This window comes from Ambystoma mexicanum, chromosome 8 (genome assembly GCF_040938575.1).
Source record: "Ambystoma mexicanum isolate Mex_15411 chromosome 8, UKY_AmexF1_1, whole genome shotgun sequence".
Lineage (NCBI taxonomy): Eukaryota > Metazoa > Chordata > Amphibia > Caudata > Ambystomatidae > Ambystoma > Ambystoma mexicanum.
In genome coordinates this window covers 1395617944-1395636217 of record NC_090929.1, presented here as the reverse complement: position 1 = coordinate 1395636217, position 18274 = coordinate 1395617944, and positions in this window count along the sequence as shown.

Genomic DNA, 18274 nt, shown 5'->3' with positions numbered 1-18274 from the left:
CTACACAACCTCCAACCTACCATAAACATGACAGTACGGACTTAAAAAATTGGTAGCCTCACTACCTGATAATACCAGCACTTCGAACACTTCCAACTGTACAGTGTTAGCACAACGCAAAAGTGTAGGTGCACTGCTTACAACATGGACTCCATTTCCAAAGTAGACCGCCTTGTGAAGACATGACAAATGGACCTGCAAATTAGGAGGATGAGATGGATGCAGAGGCACATATCAATACACCATGCAGTGTACAATACAACAACAATATGCACTACGAATGTATACACAGTATTGACTACAGACTGCCCACACATCAAATAGGAGTCCAACGTCACTGTGTAAGTCAATGTCACTTGGGCACACCCTTTGCACGCCCATGGAAACGGGAAGCAGGAGGGGTGTGTGTCACACAAACCCAAGCATCTGACCCAAATTCAGCCCCCACGCGCGGGTTCCCTTTACACTATTTCCATACCTTCCTGATGACTTATTTTGCGTCCCTTTGTTTTCCTCCAATGCGATACTGCCCGGCCCACTGACCTCTCTGTCTCGGTGACATTGTCACTGTAGTTTGTTTCATTATCTCCATTGTTACGCCACACTCTTTTTTTTCCCATACCAAGATGGACGTCGCCTTGGTGCACTCACACACATGCGCGAGTTTACCAAGGCGACGCTTTTGTTTGGATTGTGTGAACAGAGTCACTTCGCGCGCACGGCTGCGGCGAGATGATCTGTTTTCTCACGCATCCGAAGGTAAGCTATCTGTTTCCCTCTGTTACTTGTCACACTCGGAATATCCCGGTTCACGTTACTCGCTCTGAAGAGAGTTGCTGACTGTGTTAGTGTGCTCGTTTCTGATGTACACTTTTCGAGTTGGTGTGCAGCTACCCTTAAACTTCACGCATTTCTCCACATGTGTGGCTTACTTGATGTCTCTACCTCCGTTACTCGTTACGGTTTGCATGTATGGGCCTTCATTTGTTACTGCACTTATATCACCCCTAATTTGGTACTTTTGCCGCCCGTTTACTTTTCTACTTGATTGTTCTACTATGGACTATTAGCCATCTGGCTTTTCTAAATGGATGGTCTTTTGATCTTACCCCTACAGATATCCCAGCAATCTGTGGCATTCGGCTACCCATTGCTTTTTGACTGGATCTCTTTTCTGTGTCTCGGCTCTTGTATCAGCAAGGTTAGTGACTTTGACTCTTTTCACTTTGATAATGTATTTCTTACAAACTGAAGAGTTCTACTGAAAAATCTTCTTTCTTTTACTACTCCACAGAGACTGTGCTATGACTTAATGGTTATGAATATGAAAAATGAAGTCTATCCCCTGAAGATGGTTCTTTGAACCGAAACGCGTCGGCCTCTTTTGTTATATCTAAATATGAGACTTCATTTGTAAATTGTTGAATGGTTGAACCTATGCATTTAGAGCTTTGTAAACTGTAAACTGCTATACAGATTTGCAATTGTGCTGCTCTATACAAGATGTTTTCTATCTACGCTGTTTGTTCCTACTTGTGTTATATGGAACATCCACAAGTGCTCTTTCCATATGTAAATAGAGTACACTGATCGTACTACTTTTTGTTTATTCATGCACGACTTATTGGATTAAGAGGATTAAAATCCAAAGTTAACTCTAATGTCTTGGTTCTGATTGTTCCATTCATTTTACACCTGTGTTTACAATTTATCCTTATTAACACCGTTAAATTGTGTAATGACATTTTCTTTTGGAAACTAGAGAAACTTAGGTGGTGTTTGTACACCGTAGAATTTACGCCCTGTTGGCGCCAAATGTTTAAATGAATTTTGATTTAAAATAGAGGGTACTTATTGTCCCTGTTGAGTGCATCTGGGCTTGCTGGGTAGCAATACACAGCTTTGGATTTGTCCAAATTCAGGACAAGCCTGCATGTGCCCAGCTACAATACAGCGTATGCCCACGGGAGCTACACAAGGCAACCCACTGTCCAAAAAATCAAAAATCAAAATACAAAAATCAAAAATGGCCATGAATGGCCCAGGGGGTTTGGGGGAGGCCACCCAGGAGGTCCTAGGACAGGGTGCACACCAAAACCCACCTGTGTGGATCTTGCGAAAAAAAAACACCTCCATGGGCTCATGGCCTGCACGGCTACCCGATTGTGAGAGATTTGCTGCTGTCGCTCTCCTCACCCTCTGCAGCTGCATCAGGAGGTGGTGGCACTATGGGAGGCAGCCCACGCAAAGCCCTAGTCTGGTCCTCCATGGCAGCAAGCATGCGGGTGTGGAAGGTCTGGTTATGGAGGATAATCGTGCGGAGGTCCCCATGCAACAACTCACGGGATGCCCGGACCTCCTCCCTAGTTGCCTGCATCTCAGCTGAGAGCGTACGTGTGAGCCGCTCCAGTTGCTGTTCTGTCCTTGTGTTAGTTGAAGCCTCAAGCTCAACAAGAGTTACCCTAAGCTAACGGAGTTCCACCCTCAGGGCTTCTCTGTGGCCCTGGGACTCAATAGAAATGGCTTCCTGCAGAGTCTCCAGTGCCGCCCGCCTGTCCCTGTTGGACGCCAACATGTCCTCCCTGTGTGACTGGCAAATGGAGTCTGTTGCCTGCTGTAGTTGTTCAATCAGCCTTTCTTGGGGGACAATGGAAGTGTCCACCCTATCCATGGCCTGAGCCATCATCTCAGATGATGCTGCCTGTTGGTTTGCCATACCGTATATGGATTGCTCCCATGCGGTATTGCCAGGTGGCATACGGCCACCGCGTCGGCGGGCACCACACCTGTCTGGGGCAAGGCAAACTGCGCCTTGCTGTGCCGGCACTGCCTGAGGCTGCAGGACTGCATTCCCCCTCTGATCTTCTGGCCCAGGACAGGATCAGATGTTGCGGAGTGTGACCCTGCATCCGTAACCACCAAAGGCGTACCTACCAACACTGACATCCCCATTGAGGGTTCTACCCCTGGTGCAGGTGGGTTGGACAGTACAGAATCCCTCCCAGAAACACTTACCTGCGACCGCACATAGGTCTCATCATCCGAATCGACACCTGAATAGAGCTCGGGGGAGGTGCACCCAGGGACACCCCTTGAGATGATGGTCTGCAGCAAGTGTGGGTTCTCACCCACCACCACACCACGTCCCTCACTGGTGCCCGGTCGGGCCTGAGACCCCTCCTGGGTCTGCACCATCTCCACAACCCCAGCAGTATCAAGTGCGTTATCCCCTGCAAAGACATGAAAGAAAAGAAATGGGAACAGGCATTAGCACCATGGCACACAATTAGGGCTGAGAAGCAACAGTAACAGTACTTCATTGACACATGTCCCACATGACTATAACCCTCCCATGCATGCATGGTCACTGCGTATGAAGGGGAGGCAAATGGCACACATTGATGACACCAAGATGGAAGACCAACACATTTGCTGCATGCTGGCTAGCAGTGCCATCACACACTGGCCTGTGATTGGCATGTCCAATACACATACATGACACATGCCATCACACAGATGGCATGTACCATAGCCATGTCACACATGTGACAATAGGACTGAGAAATGCCTAGTGAAAGTGGTGGAATGCAGACAATCAGCCTGAATGAACACAGAATAATACGCAACTATGTTGTGGCAAGATGACACTTCAAGGGCAACCGGCGTGAGGTTGGGCTGAATGTCTACTGTTGCCAGAAGGGATACTGCAATACCCAAATCCTGGTGCGCAGAATGTATTGGATGAAGCACATGGGTGACCCAAACCACTCAGGCACACACACCCTCACCTGGCACTCAATCAGAAGCCCTCACACACACACCATGCACATGGATGACACACACATGCATGTGCACTCACCGGACAATGCCTCGTAATCTGGCAGGTCTCCCACGCCTTGGATCTGTTCCTCCGTGACGTAGGTCCCAGCAACATACTCATGTGGAGTGAGTTCTATGTCCTCTGCTGGAGACCCACCTCCAGTCACTAGAGTTGCGGCATGACTTGAGGCCAGCTTTTTCTTTGCCCTGCGCTTCAGGTCATTCCAGCGCTTGTAGCAATCATTAGCTGTGCGCCTCACGAATCCAAGGGAACTTATGAGGTCTGCAATGGTCTGCCAGTGTGCCTGACGTTGTGCAGGTGTGGTCTTGCATCCTGCAGTAATCACCATTTCGCTGTCATGTGCGGACACATACTCAACAAGTGCATCAAGTTCGGCCTGATTGAAGCTAGGCTTCCTTGGTGGGCCGGACTGTGTAGCCGTGTCTGGGGCATCAGCCTGTACCGGATGAGCACTCTTCCTCTTCCGCTTGGAAGGTGGTGGGGATCCTGAGTGTCCTACGCCGCTCTGGACACTAGGGGGAGGAGCCCCGGTGGACTGTGGACTAGGAGTGTGGGAATGAACACTCACCATGGGACTTGGTGCAGGCATTAGCTGAAGTGTGATGTAGTCAGGGGGAACGTCAGCAGGATGGACTGGGACCGACACTGTCCTGGCTGGGAGACTCAGAGCTGGGGTGGATGGAGCCGCAGCTGCCCCTGCAGCCTCCCCACCCTGCCTACTCGGGGCAGCAGATGACATAGCTGCCCCTGATCCACATGGCCTGGTGACACCAACGTGCACCGCCACACATGGCCTAGACCTGCTGACCTGGAAGTCAGCCATGGAGTCATCCTGTGCCAGGTCTGGTGCCACAATGGGCTGGTCCAACAAGGGCTGAGCAGGGATGGTGTCAGCCACGTTACCCTCAACCAGGGGGGGGGCATGGGTGTCCCTGACTGGTCACCCACACATGGGGGGCTAGGGGCACCCTGCAAGTCCTGGCCACGTCCCCTACCATATCCACCACGGCCACCTCTTGTGGCTCGGCCACCTTTGCCACCCTTACCGCATGCTCGCCTCCCAACCATGGCACTGATGTTGCTGTGCGTATGGGAGTTTCAGTAAACTATTGTCCTGGGCAATTGGGGGTCAAAGGGGTAGGGTACTAGATGGAATTCGTACCCTAGTGCTCTAGCAAGGCTGTATGTGACCCCTGGGGGAAGATGACGGGTCACGCAACGCTCAGGCACCCCAAAAAAGGGAGATAATGTGCACGCAACCCCTCCTAGACCACGTGCGTGGAAAAATAAACCTGCACTACGCTGTGGCACCCAGAAACACAAAAATGAACGTATGTGTGTCACACGCAGCCTAGACTGACCCCTGAAGGGGTAGGCAACACACAGGGCAAGCACAGATGTTAAATACGTGCGCAACTCACCGTCTGCCAGGAAAAATCGCGTGAAAAATACGCGCGTGTGCGCGTTGGCAACACCCCCGCCAAAAGAAGAATTGTATGCTTTCTGAGGAGACACGACAACAGGAGAAGTGAACGCTGTTTGAGGAAACAAGCCCAGGAAAAAGACAAAAAGAGAAAAAGCTGTCAGAGGTAACAGGGAGTACAAACTTGGAATGCCGTGAAGTAAATCGCGTGTGAGCCGACAAGAAGTACAGATTTCACCCACTCGCTCTCCACGAAAAGCACGTACAAGGAAATGGCGTTCTACACGTACCTTTTAAACATGCCCACACGTCCAGCGTCACTTCCGCGTGTACGCGCTAAGGCCCTATCCTCCAATTACACGAGCTGACACTCTGACGTGCAGTCATAGGGAAACGCCCGCGCACACACGCCACAGATGCGCATATGCGCTGAGTCCCTTTCCACCAATTGCACACTATGACACTCTGATGTGCTTATTTTTTCTATGCGTCATGGAAAACGCACGTGCGCGTAACATCATAGATGCGTCTACATGCTGGGTGCCTTTAGGCCAATGAATTCGCGTACGTGTGCTGACGCGCTTACGCGCTAAGGCTCTTTCCTCGAATTACACGCAGACGTGCTTGATTTTCACGTGCCAAATCACTCCGTATCAAGCTGGTCACGCGTATGCACACGGAAGACAACGCTCCTGCCCAGAAGGCTGAATTACTTACCCCCAGAGCCCCGAGCACGCTCCCACCTGCCATCTGCTGCTGCCTGATTGCCTACTGCCCACGTGCCCTGCCATTTGCTGCCTGCACATCAGCCAGGGGTGCTGTTGCTGTGACCACCCCTGCTGGACCGAAGACTCCCGACTGGGATTCCATCGCTCCACAGACCAGCCCCAGGACCCAATTGCCCACCCACTCCTGCCTCGGGGGTTGTCATGTCGGGCACTGGAACATCTGACACCACTGGCAACCCCCAGCCAGAGAGGCAGAGGGCCACCAGCTTCACTGCCCCCGAAGTTGGTGTCCTGGTGGAGCAAGTCCTGGGGCAGTATGATGCCCTCTTCGGAAGTTTGCACGCCGACAAGGAAGGATGGACTCGGATCTGGACGGACATCGTGACTGCCATCAACGCGGAGGGGGGGGCAGTCCGACTATTCCATCATGTCAAGAAGCGCTGGGAGGACTTCAGGTCCAGGACCCTCAACAAGGCCCGGCAGCTCTTGAAGTCAGCGGATGCTAAGGGGCGCCGGGGCCACTTGTCGGACGATCAGATGAGGGTCCTGGAACGCATATCCCCAGCGCTCCACGTCCAGGTCCTTGAGAGGCAGACCCATCTGGAGTCGAGCGGTAAGTGTACATGCATCATGATTGTAAGCTGTGCGTGTGGTGGTGTGCCAGTAGTGTGCAGGTTGCACATGTGTATTTATGGTGCCAAGTATGGGGGGGATGTACAGGGCCGTGAGGCTAACACATTCGAGGGCTCTCATGTGTGAGACATGGATGGTGCTTGTGTGTGTAGGCTTGCATGCCAAATGCAGATGTGTGGGCACACATGTTTGGATGAATGTGTATGTAAGTAGGCATGTTCGTGATGTCACACCTGGATGTTGGTTTCAGCTGCATGTATCAGCACTGTGTACATGTGCATGTGTGTGTATTTGACAAGGGGCAACAGTGATGCAACATGGATGCATGTGACAGCGGGATGTGTAAGCCTGATTGGCAGATGTGACATGGATGCCAATCTGAACACTGCAACAGTTGGCAGAGGTGCACACATGCATGCAAGTGTGGTGGTGTGTTTGCATGTGTAGTGCACTCCCTGTGTTGCATGTGATGTCCGGCTCACCTTTGCCTGCTCATGCTGTTGTATGTGTATGGATGGTGCTGCCTGTTGCAATATGGCTGTGTATGGCTCATGTGTGCGAGTTGAAATGACATGTGTGTTGGCAAATGTGATGCCATGTCTGAGGTTTCCAAATGCCACTCATGTACAACTGTCATGTGTGTATGTGTCCATTGTACAGTGCCCTGATACCTGTGTTTTATTTCTCCCTGTCTGCAGCGTCAACTGATGAAGAGGGCGGAGAAGGTGCTGTGGAGCACAGCGGCAGGGATTGCACCGCCAGCCAGAGACGCAAGGCCCGGCTCCCCTCCCAGGTTGTCATCTCGTCGGGGAGAGAGGAGTCTGGTGCCGCGTCCCAGGCCGAAGCTGCCGGGGGGAGGTCCAAGAGGCGGAGGTCGGAGTTGGACTCCTCGGCAGCAGAAGGGGCAGCTGGGACCCCACGGGGCCCAACGGGGGAAGATGGCACTGAGTCATCCAGGTTGGTGGGGTGTTTGGTGGAGAAGGAGGCTGTGCAAGCGACAGAGACGGGGTCTGGAGGTGGGGATTCCACTGGTGCTAGTGGTGCAGTGCAGGACCAGGGACAGGAGGCAGCACAGGCCGCTGCGGGGGTGCCTGTGTGCAATCCTCTCCCTGATCCTGTCACTGCATCATCTTGCACCAGCAGGGATGCCTACGTCCAGACCCGTTTTCAGGCAGGGGATGAGTTTACAACAACTGGCCTTCCTCTGCCTGCGGACGTGGCTATCCAGGTACGGGTTGAGCCTGTCCTGATTGGTGTGGCGTTGCGTCAACGGGCCATGGGAGGTGACCTGCAGTCTTTTCATGAGGAGACTGCACATCATCTCGAATGGCTCATTGACCGAGTCGGCCTACTTGGACAGGTCACCCAGGCCAGATTCCTCCGTTAGCTGGAGCTTGTTCCGACCCCCTCCTCAACTGAACACCCTATGCGCCAGTCGTCCTCCGTGCCATCTTTCCACCCATTTGTCACCTGGGTGCCCTGTGGAGCTGCCTCTGACAGTGCGGCCAGGCTGGTGGAGGACACATCCCTGCCACAGTCGGGAGTCGGACTTCCAGCAGGGGTGGCCACATCAACGACTGCACCCCGGCCGGTGGAGGATGTGCAGGCAGCAGGAGCCAAGGCACGGGCACAGGCACAGCAGCAGCAGCAGCAACAAGGTGGGAGCCATGATGGATCGGGGCCTTCGATATCGGAGGGGCAGGCATCAGCCGGAGGGCAGGAGGACCCAGGACGGGAAGTGTCTTCCGTGTGGCAGCGGTTGGGCCACGCCATAGATGCGGAGTGGCAGAGGGTGGAAGAGGCACGGCTCACGATGGTCAGGGCGGAGAACTCCATGCGGAGGGCCCTGAGGCGGGCCGAGTGCCTCGAGGCAATCCGCAGGGAGTTGGAGGAGAACATGTCATCGGCCCTGCGGACCCTCGGGGCAATGGAGGAGGACCGCCTCCGGGATATTGAGCAGGAGTTCGATGATGCCCTGGCCCGGAACATCCAGAAGTGAGCCGTCGGACTAGCCCGCTGCCCTTGTAAATAGTTCTTTAGTGTTGTTTCCTTTCGGTTTTGTTTTGTTTTGGGGCGCTTGGACAATGCCCCAACTTCTTGTATATAGTTCTTCATTAGGTAGTATTTTATTTTATAGGTTTCATTTAAAGGATTGGGCACATGGACCCTGGATGTTCACCTTGTACATAGTTTGACAATGGATTTGGATTTTTTTTTTTTTTTAAAATTTCACATGGATCAATGTTTTTTTCTTAATTTGGAACATTGGATTTATTTTCTCACACTGACACTTTGGAGACTTGCTTTTGGATTGCCTTTCATTTGGATTTCATGCATCTTTTTCATTTATTGGACATGCTTGATTTCATTTATTATTTCCATTTTCCTCTGTTCCATTTCATTGCCTTGCTTTTCTGTTTAATACATTATAATTTTGTACTTCAATGTGTGGTATTCTCTCTTTGGTTTCATGCATGTCACAATGTGTGTTCTATCATTCACATGCTGTCATTGTGTGGGTTTGACAGATATGTGTTGATGTGCAGACTAGCCATTTGGGATGCTTCATGTGCTGGTGATTTCTTTGTCGGGTGGATGTCATACCTGGTGGTGTGTTCGGACTGGGGTGGCGTAGGCAGTGTATTGAGTGGGCATGGGGGCCATGATTATGGATCTTCATGAGGTGTTGGGGGGACATGTATGGGGGCCTGGTGGAGGCTGCCCCACAGTGCTGGGGGTGGGGGTGCTGGGAGACATGAGTGGGGGCCTGCAGGCAGGTGCCCTGCACTGCTGGGGGGTGGGGGTGCTGGGAGACATGAGTGGGGGCATGTTGGAGGGTGCCCCTGGATGCTGGGGGGTGGGGGTGGTGCAGGGGGACATGAGTGGGGGCCTGCTGGCAGGTGTCCCACAGTGGTGGGCTGTGGGGGTGCTGGGAGACATGCGGTGTTGATCAGTAGTGCAGGGTGGGTGACATGTGGCTTGGCTGGGGGGCATGCCCATGGTGGATGGGCTGCCTGCGGGACATGAGCAGGGGTCCAGGGTAGTCCCCTGTGGTGTGGGCTGCCTGCAGGGGCTGTGGAGGGTGTAGAGGGAACACCTGGGAGGACCCACACGGCCAAATCACGTGTAGTACTCCCCGCGCACCCCTGAAATACACGTACCCTGCTGAATTTGCGTGTGAAACTTCCCGCGCACCCCTGAAAGACACGTACCCTGCTGGATTTGGGTGTGTGAAACTTCACACACACCCCTGAAATACACGAACCCTGCTGAATTTGCGTGTGAAACTTCACGCGCACCCCTGAAATACACGTGCCCTGATGGAATTGCGTGTGAAACTTCACGCGCACCCCTGAAATACATGTGCGCTGATGGAATCGCGTGTGAAACTTCCTGCGCACCCCTGAAATACACGTACCCTGCTGAATTTGCATGTGGTACTTCCTGCGCACCCCTGTAATACACGTACCCAGGACAATCGCGTGTGGAACTTCCCGCGCACCCCTGAAAGACACGTACCCTGCTGAATTCGCGTGTGGTACTTCCCGCGCACCCCTGTAATACACGTACGAAGGACAATCGCGTGTGGTACTTCCCGCGCACCCCTGTAATACACGTACCCAGGACAATCGCGTGTGGAACTTCCCGCGCACCCCTGAAAGACATGTACCCTGCTGAATTTGCGTGTGAAACTTCCCACGCACCCCTAAATGACGTGCAAAGGGGTACGCGACAAACACGGTCAGCCGCTGTGTGAATAATAGCGTGTGCGTGTATTTCGTGGGTGTGCGGGAAGTTTAACACGCGATCGGGCATGGGGAGCATGGTACGTGTATATCAGGGGCTCGCGGGTTGATTAACACGCGATCGGGCATGGGGGAGCGTGGGACGTGTATTTCAGGGGCTCGCGGGTTGTTTAACACGCGATCGGGCCTGGGGGAGCAGGGTACGACTCACCGTCTGCCTTGCGTGTAGAAGAACGCGTAGCCAACACCCACCCGCTGTGAAGTAATGGCGTATGAACCCCAACGCCTGCATAACACACGCACCGCACCCGACGAAAGGCACGTACTGAGCAATGGAAATCCACATGGGATTTTCAAGCCCTGCCAGGGCAACACCCGTGGGCGATACGTCACAGACGCGCTTACGCGCTAAGGGCCTTTGGTCCAATGGAATCACGTATGCGTGCTGACACGCTTACGCGATAAAGGCCTTTCCTCTAATTACACGCTGACGTGCAGAATTTTCACGTGCCAAATCATTCCGTATCATGCTGGCCACGCGTAAGCACACGGAAGACTACACTCCTGCCCAAAAGGCCAGATTACCGCCCCCCAGAGCCCCGAGCAGCCTCCCACGAGCCATCTGCTGCTGCCTGCCTGCCTGCTGCCACCGTGCCCTGCCATTTGGTGCCTGCACATCAGCCATCTGCAGGGGTCCAGTTGCTGTGTCCACCCCTGCTGGAACCGAAGACTCCCGACTGGGATACCATCGCTCCACAGCCCAGCCTCAGGACCCAGTTGCCCACCCACGCCTGCCTCGGGGGTCGCCATGTCGGGGCAAACACCATCCGAGACCACTGGCGACCCCCAGCCAGAGGGGCAGAGGGGCACCAGCTTCAGTCAGGAGGAAGTTGGTGACCTGGTGGAGCTTGTCCTGGGGCATTATGATGCCCTCTTCAGATCATCACGCGCCGACAAGGAAGGACGGACTCGGATCTGGACGGACATCATGACTGCCATCAACACGGAGGGGGTGGCAGTCCGACTATTCCATCATGTCAAGAAGCGCTGGGAGGACTTCAGGTCCAGGACCCTCAACAAGGCCCAGCGCCTCTTGAAGGCAGCGGATGCTAAGGGGCACCAGGGACACTTGTCAGAAGATCAGATGAGGGTTCTGGAACGCATATCCCCAGCGCTCCACATCCAGGTCCTTGAGAGGCAGACACGTCTGGAGTCGAGCGGTAAGTGGCCAAGCATTGCTGTGTGAGACAGGGCATGTTGCAGTGTGCTGATATTTGCCTGTATGTGTGACATAGGTTATGTACGCGTGTGTGTGTGCAGGGACATCATGGTCATGCATTTGAGAACAGTAATCTGTGAAGCACACGGTTGGTGTATGTGTTTAAATGCAACATGGGGAGTCCTATGTGGAATGGACACATGAGAGCATGCCAGTCTCTGTTCCTGGACATGGGTGGGGGTGAGGGATGGGTGCTGATGCCATGTGCATGTATGGTGTCCATGTCTGTGTGTCTGACCTGCGTGTCTTTGACTTGTGAATGCCATGGATGCATAACACATGTCTGTGACAATGTTCAGAATCACTGATGCAGCCTAGTTATCCTTGCATCCACTGTGTCTGGGGTGTACGAGTCCAGATGGATGAAAGTACGGTGAAGTGTGTGCATGTGATAGGCATGACCCATGATGCATGTGAGTTCATAAACAACATTGTTTCAAGAGTCCCTTGGACATGTTTGCTAATGTCCATAGCATGCGCCATGCCTGTTACTGCATGCGTTTTGCCTGCACTGACCCATGTGTTGTGGAGGGACATGATGGAAGGGATCTTTGACAGTGCCACTTATCTGCTATTGCTTTCTGTCTAGGGGACCATTGTACAGTACCCTGATGCTTGTGTTCTATGTCTCCCTCTACACAGCGCAAAGTGAAGAAGAGGGCGGAGACGGCGCTGTGGAGCAAAGCGGCGGGGATGCCCCACGGCTGTAGCGGAAGGGGTGGGTGAGCCCCCACAGGGCCTTGCAACGGCGGAAGATGGGGTGGAGCCATCCAGGTTGGTGGTTTCCACAGAGGAGGAGGAGGCCGCTACTGAGCCGCACATGGGGCCTGGTGGGGGCATCCCTGCTGGTGCAAGTGGTGCAGTCCAGGGCCAGGGGCAGGAGGCAGCACAGTTTGCCATGGAGGTGCCTGTGCATGTCACTGTCCCTGACACTGTGACTGCACCACCATGCACCAGCAGGGATGCCCCGTCCCAGGCCCGTCCGCAGGTAGGGGGGATGTCCATGTCATCTGACTCCCCTCCACCTGCGGACGAGGGGACCCCAGGCCGTATGGAGAAGGTCCTGATTGATGTCGCGTTGCGCACGGGTGTAATTCGTGATGAGGTGCGTGCTTCCCGGGGGGAGCACCCAGGTCATCACGAAGTGCACCGTGCCAACGTGGCCCAGTTGGGAGTGGCCATGGTCGGGGGTTTTATACATGTGTCGGGCACTCTGGCGACCCTCTCCTCCTCTGTGGAGGCTATGCGCTAGTCATTCTCCATGCCGTCTTCCGGCCCAGATGCCACCAGGGCCCCCTGTGGACCGGCCCCGACCAACGCAGCCAACTCGGTGGGGATCCCATCCCTGCCACAGTCGGGAGTCGGAGGTCCAGCAGGGGTGGACACACCAGCAACTGGACCCCAGCAGATGGAGGATGTGACGGCATCATCGGGCAGGGCATGTGCACGACGGCGTCGGTGGATTCCATCAGCCTGGATGCCGTCGTGCTGGCACAGGCAGTTGCGTCGGAGGCAGCGACAGGCTCGATGTGGGAGGCATCATGGCTCGGGGCCTTCAACATCAGGGGTGCAGGCATCGGCCGGAGGGCAGGAGATCCCTGGAAGGGGAGTGTCTTCCATGTGGGAGCGGTTGGGCCAGCAGATAGGTGCGGAGCGGCAGCGGGCAGAGGAGGAACGGCTCACAATGATCAGGGCGGAGAACTCCATGCGGAGGGCGCTGAGGTGGGCTGAGTGCCTCAAGGGTATTCGCAGGGAGTTGGAGCTGGACACTGCATTATCCCTGCGAGACCTCGGGGCCAGGGAACATGCCCGCCTCCAAGCCATTGAACAGGAGTTCGATGATGCCCTGGCCCATGACAACAACCAGTGAGCCATCGGACTAGCCCGCTGCCCTTGTAAATAGTTATGTAGTTGTTAGGTTTCCTTTGCTTTTTATTTTTTTTTGGACCTTTTGGACAATGGACCGCATTTTTGTATATGTGTGTTTTTTTTTATTAGGTAGTGTTATTAGGTAGTTTTCATTTCTTCTGTTGGGATCATGGACCCTGGATTCTTTATCTGTATATAGTTGAGTGTGGAATTTTATTGTTTTATTTGGAATTTACCCACGGAGCAATGGTTTTCGGTTTGGATTTTACATTGGATTTACTTTTTTGAACTGTGACTTTGAACACCTTTCCTTTGGATTATGATTTGTGGTTTTAATTTATTTTACAGACATGCTGCTTTTGGTTTTTAATTCCCATTGTCGTTTGTTTATTTTTTATTCCATTTATGTTGCTTTTAATACATTTTCTTCATCAAACTTCAATGTGTAGTATCATCTCATTGGTTCCATGCATATCATGATATGTGTTTTGACAGTCACTGACACCCATTGTGTGTATGTGAGAGACGTGTTCATTTACATACTTGCCATTGGGGTTGTATCATGTAATTGCCATTTCTAAGTGGGTGGATGCAATACTTGGGTGGGTGTTTGGCATGTGGAGGCAGCCCATAAAGGCCAGGGATCTAGATTGTGATGACGTGTTGGCTGGGGCACATGAGTCGGGGCCTGGTGGAGGGTGCCCCTGGATGCTGGGGGGTGGGGGTGCTGGGAGACATATGTGGGGGCATGGTGGAGGGTGCAATGCACTGCTGGGGGGTGGGGGTGCTGGGAGACATGAGTGGGGGCCTGGTGGAGGGTGCCCCTGGATGCTGGGGGGTGGGGGTGCTGGAGACATGAGTGGGGGCCTGGTGGAGGGTGTCCCTGCATGCTGGGGGGTGGGGGTGCAGGGGGACATGAGTTGGACATGAGTGGGGCCTGGTGGATGGTGCCCCTGGATGCTGGGGGGTGGGGGTGCTGGAGACATGAGTGGGGGCCTGGTGGAGGGTGTCCCTGGATGCTGGGGGGGTGGGGGTGCTGGGAGACATGTGTGGGGGCATGGTGGAGGGTGCCCTGCACTGCTGGGGGGTGGGAGACATGAGTGGGGGCCTGGTGGGGGGTGCCCCTGGATGCTGGGGGGTGGGGGTGCAGGGGGACATGAGTTGGACATGAGTGGGGGCCTGGTGGAGGGTGCCCCTGACTGCTGGGGGGTGGGGGTGCAGGGGGACATGTGTGGGGATATGGTGGATGGTGCCCTGCACTGCTGGGGGGAGGGAGACATGAGTGGGGGCCTGGTGGAGGGTGCCCCTGGATGCTGGGGGGTGGGGGTGCAGGGAGACATGAGTTGGACATGATTGGGGCCTGGTGGATGGTGCCCCTGACTGCTGGGAGGTGGGGGTGCTGGGAGACATGTGTGGGGGCATGGTGGAGGGTGCCCTGCACTGCTGGGGGGTGGGAGACATGAGTGGGGGCCTGGTGGGGGGTGCCTCTGGATGCTGGGGGCTGGGGGTGCAGGGGGACATGTGTGGGGGCATGGTGGAGGATGCCATGCACTGCTGGGGGGTGGGAGACATGAGTGGTGGCCTGGTGGGGTGTGCCCCTGGATGCTGGGGGGTGTGGGTGCTGGGAGACAGGAGTGGGGGCCTGGTGGAGGGTGCCCTACAGTGCTGGGGGTGGGGTGCAGGGAGACGGGAATGGGGGCCTGGTGGAGGGTGCCCTACAGTGCTGGTGGGTGGGGGTGCAGGGAGACATGTGTGGGGGCCTGGTGGAGGGTGCCCTGCACTGCTGGGGGGTGGGGGTGCTGGGGGACATGAGTGGGGGCCTGGTGGAGGGTGCCCCTGGATGCTGGGGGGTGGGGGTGCAGGGGGACATGAGTTGGACATGAGTGGGGGCCTGGTGGAGGGTGCCCCTGGATGCTGGGGGGTGGGGGTGCAGGGGGACATGAGTTGGACATGAGTGGGGCCTGGTGGATGGTGCTCCTGACTGCTGGTGGGTGGGGGTGCTGGGAGACATGTGTGGGGGCATGGTGGAGGGTGCCCTGCACTGCTGGGGGGTGGGAGACATGAGTGGGGTCCTGGTGGGGGGTGCCCCTGGATGCTGGGGGGTGGGGGTGCAGGGGGACATGAGTTGGACATGAGTGGGGGCCTGGTGGAGGGTGCCCCTGGATGCTGGGGGGTGGGGGTGCTGGAGACATGAGTGGGGTCCTGGTGGAGGGTGCCCCTGGATGCCGGGTGGTGGGGGTGCAGGTGGACATGAGTTGGACATGAGTGGGGCCTGCTGGCAGGTGCCCCATAGTACTGGGGGGTGGGGGTGCTGGGATACATGCGTTGTTGATCAGTAGTGCAAGGTGACATGTGGCTTGGCAGGGGGGCATGCCCATGGTGAATGGGCTGCCTGCGGGACATGAGCAGGGGTACAGGGTAGTCCCGTGTGGTGTGGGCTGCCTGCAGGGGCCGTGGAGGGTGTAGAGGGAACACCTGGGAGGACCCACATGGCCAAATCACGTGTAGTACTCCCCGCGCACCCCTGAAATACACGTACCCTGCTGAATTCGCGTGTGAGATTTCCCGCGCACCCCTGGAACGCACGTACCCAGGACAATCGCGTCTGGAACTTCCCGCGCACCCCTGAAAGACACGTACCCTGCTGGATTTGCATGTGAAAATTCCCGCGCACCCCAGTAATACACGTACCCCGCTCGCACAGGGTCAATCGCGTGTGAGACTTCCTGCGCACCCCAGTAATACACGTGCCCCGCTCGCACAGGGCCAATCGCTTGTGAAACTTCCCGCGCACACCAGTAATACACGTGCCACGCTCGCACAGGTCCGTTCGCGTGTGAAACTTCCCGTGCACCCCAGTAATACACGTACCCCGCTCGCACAAGGGCCAATCGCGTGTCAAACTTCCCGCGCACCCCAGTAACACACGTACCCCGCTCGCACAGGGCCAATCGCGTGTAAAACTTCCCGCGCACCACAGTAATACACGTTCCCTGCTGGAATCGCGTGTGAAACTTCCCGCGCACCCCAGTAATACACGTACCCTGCTGAAGTCGCGTGTGAAACTTCCCGCGCTCCCCAGTTATACACGTACCCCGCTCGCACAGGGCCAATTGCGTGTGAAACTTCCCGCGCAGCCCAGTAATACACGGACCCCACTTGCCGTTTGCTGTTTGGCAGCCCTGTAAACTGGTCCAGGGTTAGCGCAGACATTTGCATGATTTGGGGATTTTGATGGTTTTTCCTTGCGCGAGGGCGTTATTGGGGGCGTAACTGGCGCTGCTGCAGGGTCGCTGCGCCACTCTGCGCCACGGCTGGTTTTGGGGGCTAAAATCCATGAATATGCTGTGCGATGAAATGGATTTTTTCGCACGCGGCTGGCGCAGTGTATGGCACGGGGACACTGTGCGCCAGCCGCGTGCGCCACTTTTGTGCGAAATTCTATGAATTACCCTGTTAATCTGTACATGGTAACGGGTAGAGGAGATTGGATAATCAATGTCAGGTGGGGCAACTAAGCCCTCCCCTCAAGATGGCCACTATAAATGTCACTAAAAGTACAACGTCCCATTGGCGCTCCTCACTATACGACCCTAGATTACATGGTCCACTATGATTGGGTTGGCATCAAACCCACTCATACTTTTCTACATACGTCTAGCTGCATGCAGAATGAACATCCAGGTGCAGAGAAGCTCGTCTGCACCCCAGCTTCCCACCAATTATGCTACAATCAATCATCACCTCACTGGTCCTGTGTCAATTACTGCTTTGTAGTTGGCTTTGAGTCTGTTCTGTGCTCAGAGAACCTTTAAGGATTAAATGCATGGCAGGGATCCATGCGTAGATGTGAGAGTCTCAGTCTTCCAGCCTGCCTTTGTCACATGACTGGACACTGTGAAATCATCTTTTCTCTGTGTCTTTTCACACATTTGAATTAATTCTACCCGTTCTCTGACGTCTGCGGCTTATCTTGACATTTCTGAACAGGATCCTCTGTTCTCTTCTTCTTAACAGTATCCAATGTCAGCCTATACCAGCCAAATAAGACCTTGGCTTCTTGTCATAGTCATCCTTAGTTGAGTTTTCTGATCCTTGATTTCCTTTGCTGCGACACACTCCATTTGAGGCCTTTTGTAACCTTTGTTCAATTCTGCTCATGTGCGTAGTGGACTTGCATTGATACATAAAGTGCTTCTTGAGGTATATACTTGAAAACGTTGGCACTTGCCGAAATCTATTGACTATTAAGCATAAGCTAACTTCACAATTTCTTTGCTTCTTGCAGTTACTTGCATCTGTACACGTTTAAACTAACTAAATATCTTCATCTTGTAAGTGGCATAAATTTCTTCATCTTGAGTCTAAGATGTCACTTATCCGTGGTATCTCCATTATATTTCGTCTCTTGTCATTATTCTCAGGTCATTATAACTTCTATATGTACGTCAGTCCGATTTCCTATGACATCACCATTCATTTTCCTTCATTATCTTTTTAGCTTAGCTGTAGATATGGCTTTTTCAATGGATACCTTACTGTCCAGGTTTTCATAGGTGTCGGTATATTAATGGGTGCTGTTATTCTGATAGGTACTGGGGAGAGCCCATGTGCTGCTCTCTGCTGAGTCAACTGTTCTCCATACGTTACACACTTTGGTGTGAATGCAATATGCAATGGGAGGAGGAAAACTGGAGTGGGGGCGATACTTGACACTTCCTCTTCACTCCCCCCTTTGGGTGATTCATCGACCAC